This window comes from Oncorhynchus tshawytscha, linkage group LG20, assembly GCF_018296145.1.
Source record: "Oncorhynchus tshawytscha isolate Ot180627B linkage group LG20, Otsh_v2.0, whole genome shotgun sequence".
Classification (NCBI taxonomy): Eukaryota; Metazoa; Chordata; class Actinopteri; order Salmoniformes; family Salmonidae; genus Oncorhynchus; species Oncorhynchus tshawytscha.
Genome location: NC_056448.1, coordinates 9354925 through 9359985, shown reverse-complemented (window position 1 = coordinate 9359985; position 5061 = coordinate 9354925). Strand labels below are relative to the sequence as shown.

Below are 5061 nucleotides of genomic sequence, written 5' to 3'. Positions count from 1 at the left end.
ATGTTAAATGTTTATCATTTTAAACTAGGAAAATAGACCTTTAATCTTAGACTTGGAACCACACAGCCACTCCACTGAACAGCAGGCTAAGGATTGCTTTGCAGTTCTTGCAGTTAGCCACTGATTCCTTCCAAACCACTCGTTGTTGAATTTACACTTTCCAACTTGTTGTGTAATGTTTATGTCCAATGGCCGATGAGCACCGAAACGTTTTATCTATAATTTCTCTTCATTACTTATCTTCATATGACAAGATTAAAAAGCATTTGCCAGTAGATTGATGACCTGATTCATGATGATGACTGCTAGGTAAGATTTTGAAAGTATGATGTTGACATGATTAGTCCAAACAGAGCTACTGTATATAATGTGATTTGACATCATTTTATCTGTGACCAATGACCTTGAGCCTTCTTGGATGGGGACTTCTAATGTAACTCTATGGCAGCACCCAAGGGGCTTGAATTTTCGAGCTCTACCCTTAGACTTGGCGGTGACATAGTGTCCCAATGAGTGACAGTACACTGAGCCAATCACGGCGCAATGCTCCATATTTTCTGCTGGCTTGCCCCACCACCACAGAAAGCACTGAGCTAGGCTGAAACACCTGCATTTTGGAGCTGCCTTACTCAAGAAAACAGAAAAGAGTTTGTTTGTATGCGGCTTTATTAACTCAATGATATATATATAGTTAAAGTCGGAAGGTTACATACACCTTAGACAAATACATTCAAACTCAGTATTTCACAATTCCTGACATTTAATCCGAGTAAAAATGTCCTGTCTTAGGTCAGTTAGGATGTCCACTTTATTTTAAGAATGTGAAATGTCAGAATAACAGTAGAGAGAATGATTTATTTCAGCTTTTATTTCATCATATTCCCAGTGGGTCAGAAGTTAACAAACATACATAATTACTATTTGGTAGCATTGCCTTTAAATTGTTTAACTTGGGTCAAATGTTTCCTGTAGCCTTCCACAAGCTTCCCACAATAAGTTGGGGGAATTTTGGCCCATTCCTCCTGACAGAGCTGGTGTAACTGAGTCAGGTTTGTAGGCCTCCTTGCTCGCGCAATCTTTTTCAGTTCTGCCCACAAATGTTCTATGGGATTGAGGTCAGGACTTTGTGATGGCGACTCCAATACCTTGACTTTGTTGTCCTTTAGCTGTTTTGCCACAACTTTGGAAGTATGCTTGGGGTTATTGTCCATTTTGAAGACCCATTTGCGACCAAGCTTTAACTTCCTGACGGGTGTCTTGAGATGTTGCTTCAATATATCCACATAATTTTCCTGCCTCATGATGCCATCTATTTTGTGAAGTGCACCAATCCCTCCTGCAGCAAATGCACCCCCGCAACATGATGCTGCCACCCCTCGTGCTTCACGGTTTGGATGGTTTTCTTGGGCTTGCAAGCCTCCCCCTTTTTCCTCCAAACATAATGATGGTCATTATGGCCAAACAGTTATATTTTTTGTTTAATCAGACCAGAGGACATTTCTCCAAAAAGTACGATCTTTGTCCCCATGTGCAGTTGCAAACTGTAGTCTGGCTTTTTTATGCCGGTTTTGGAGCAGTGGCTTCTTCCTTGCTGAGCGGCCTTTCAGGTTATGTCGATATAGGACTCGTTTTTACTGTGGATATAGATACTTTGTACCTGTTTCCTCCAGCATCTTCACGAGGTCCTTTGCTGTTGTTCTGGGATTGATTTGCACTTTTCGCACCAAAGAACGCGTCTCCTTCCTGAGCGGAATGACGGCTGCGTGGTCCCATGGTGTTTATACTTGCATACTACTGTTTGTACAGATGAATGTGGTACCTTCAGGCATTTGGACATTTTTCCCAAGGAAGAACCCGTCTAAAAATGCTGAAGTCTTGGCTGAATTCTTTTGATTTCCCCATGATGTCAAGCAAAGAGGCACTGTGTTTGAAGGTAGGCCTTGAAATACATCCCCAGGTACACCTCAAATTGATTCATGTCAATTAGCCTATCAGAAGCTTCTAAAGCCATTACATAATTTTCTGGAATTTTCCAAACTGTTTAAGGGCACAGTCAACTTAGTGTATGTAAGCTTCTGACCCACTGGAATTGTGATGCAATGTTATAAGTGAAGTAATCTGTCTGTAAACAATTGTTGGGAAAATGACTTGTGTCATGCACAAAGTAGAAGTCCTTACGAACTTGCCAAAGCTATAGTTTGTTCAAAATTGGTTGATAAATGAGTTTTAATGACTCCTAAGTGTATGTAAACTTCCGACTTCAACTTTAGCTATACTGGTGTCTGCATATTTTAAACTTTAAACTGTAATTCTCCTTTTGCTGTCTGTCTACCAGTTGTGTAAATATGAATATACATTTAGTTCGTAAATAATAATACCAGCTTTGTTCGCACTTGAGATGTTAATGAATTACAGCACATAAATAACAACATTTGAGTGTTAACTGTGGATGCTTTGCCTTTTGCTTTTCACAATGTAACGCAGTCCCCACAATAATGACAATCAACCATCCACAATGTGTACCAATTTACTTCTGCCAGGTGTGAATCTACTATATATTTTTGATTATGTCTCACAGTATATGATCACACATTTTGTGACTTTTTTTCTAAGTTAACATACAATAATGTTTATGTTCAACCAAATAGAAAAATGATTTTGAGCAAAGAGAGGGATGCGGCACGGGTGGCATTTGAGGAGGCTCTTCGAGAAAGCTATCGCACAGCATTACAATTTCAACATGTAAGTGATATTTCTTCCCATTTCCCCACTATATTTTTAGGGCAGTTGAATTGTGGGTACATACCACAATGCTGTGGTGTTGGAATTTTAATCACAGACAGATACCCATTCGATGTTCGATTTGAATCAATACTTTAGGATCAGAAGGAGCGAGCTGCAAAGTGACAGTCACCTGCTCCTGCCACTAGCCTTGCCCCTGTCCAATGGATAGAGAGGGACAGCAGAGCCAACAAAATTCACAAAAGACCTGGACATAAAAGCTACAAGAAGACCTCAAGACATGGTAAGTGTACCTATTTAGTTGTGTTTGTTTACACATGTAAAGTGTAACCATTTTTCATAAATAGATAACTTATGCCAGTCCTGGCTGCGTCATGTTAAATGTATATTATTCTCATGAAAAGTCACAGTGAAGGACATGGACCTTACCGGAACAGGTGACCATATTGCAGCTAATGGCGTGGGTGAGTACCACCTTAAATAGACCTTGACCCTGGGGCATCTGACCCTAAAACAGGGTCCCCCCCCCCCAGAAGTTATTTGTTTTTGTTTTAACCCTAAATAACCACCCCTGCATTAATTAATCAAAGGCTTGATGATTAATTTACTAATTGAACCATGTGTGTCAGTTAAGGGCTAAAACAAAAATGTGAAACGTCCGGAGGGGCCGAGGAGAGATCTCCCTTCAGGGATTTCTTAATAGACAAGGCTAGGATCGTTACACTACTCCCTCTGTTCAGAAAACACAACCTGTGCTTCTCTATCACAAATCCCTCACGCCTGAACAGGACATGCTTTTGACCCTCATACAGTATCCTACTTCTGCACATCAGAGTAGCAAATGGTAGGAGAAGGCATCGTTCAACTTGTCAGACAGCATGACTACCTTGTAAGGACATGTCCAACTAGTACTAAATGCAGTTTTTAGCTGTCTCACTGGCTTTCATTTTAATGTTGGGTTAAATACAAAGTGGTGCCTTAAAACATTCAAATCCTCAGACCGATTGAATGTAACCTAAGCCTCTGTCTTGCAGGCATGTATTGACAATAGATTCAAAGTGCTATATTACTCCCAAATTAAGAAGAACCACTGCGAATGTACATTAAAACCGCATAGTTATGTACATGTCATTTAATGACACATATATATATATAATATAATGGTGTACAGTATATCATAATTTTATGACATATACAGTGCCTTGCGAAAGTATTCGGCCCCCTTGAACTTTGCGACCTTTTGCCACATTTCAGGCTTCAAACATAAAGATATAAAACTGTATTTTTTGTGAAGAATCAACAACAAGTGGGACACAATCATGAAGTGGAACGACATTTATTGGATATTTCAAACTTTTTTGAAAAGTTGGTGTGTTCAGGGTGATGAGCTGTGTTGCTTTTACGCCAAACATAACGTTTTGCATTGTTGCCAAAAAGTTCAATTTTGGTTTCATCTGACCAGAGCACCTTCTTCCACATGTTTGGTGTGTCTCCCAGGTGGCTTGTGGCAAGCTTTAAATGACACTTTTTATGGATATCTTTAAGAAATGGCTTTCTTGCCACTCTTCCATAAAGGCCAGATTTGTGCAATATACGACTGATTGTTGTCCTATGGACAGAGTCTCCCACCTCAGCTGTAGATCTCTGCAGTTCATCCAGAGTGATCATGGGCCTCTTGGCTGCATCTCTGATCAGTCTTCTCCTTGTATGAGCTGAAAGTTTAGAGGGACGGCCAGGTCTTGGTAGATTTGCAGTGGTCTGATACTCCTTCCATTTCAATATTATTGCTTGCACAGTGCTCCTTGGGATGTTTAAAGCTTGGGAAATCGTTTTGTATCCAAATCCGGCTTTAAACTTCTTCACAACAGTATCTCGGACCTGCCTGGTGTGTTCCTTGTTCTTCATGATGCTCTCTGCGCTTTTAACGGACCTCTGAGACTATCACAGTGCAGGTGCATTTATACGGAGACTTGATTACACACAGGTGGATTGTATTTATCATCATTAGTCATTTAGGTCAACATTGGATCATTCAGAGATCCTCACTGAACTTCTGGAGAGAGTTTGCTGCACTGAAAGTAAAGGGGCTGAATAATTTTGCACGCCCAATTTTTCAGTTTTTGATTTGTTAAAAAAGTTTGAAATATCCAATAAATGTCGTTCCACTTCATGATTGTGTCCCACTTGTTGTTGATTCTTCACAAAAAAATACAGTTTTATATCTTTATGTTTGAAGCCTGAAATGTGGCAAAAGGTCGCAAAGTTCAAGGGGGCCGAATACTTTCGCAAGGCACTGTATATAATGCATCTATTCCTTTG

At 40.0% G+C, this 5061-nt stretch overlaps 1 long non-coding RNA gene across 1 annotated transcript; it reads left to right on the top strand.

The window, feature by feature from the left end:
- Positions 1 to 2251: 2251 nt before the first annotated feature.
- On the top strand, positions 2252 to 3938 carry LOC112219862. Its single transcript, XR_002948805.2, has 3 exons — positions 2252 to 2742; positions 2881 to 3025; positions 3147 to 3938. It is a non-coding gene; the product is annotated as an uncharacterized LOC112219862 (long non-coding RNA).
- Positions 3939 to 5061: the final 1123 nt, after the last annotated feature.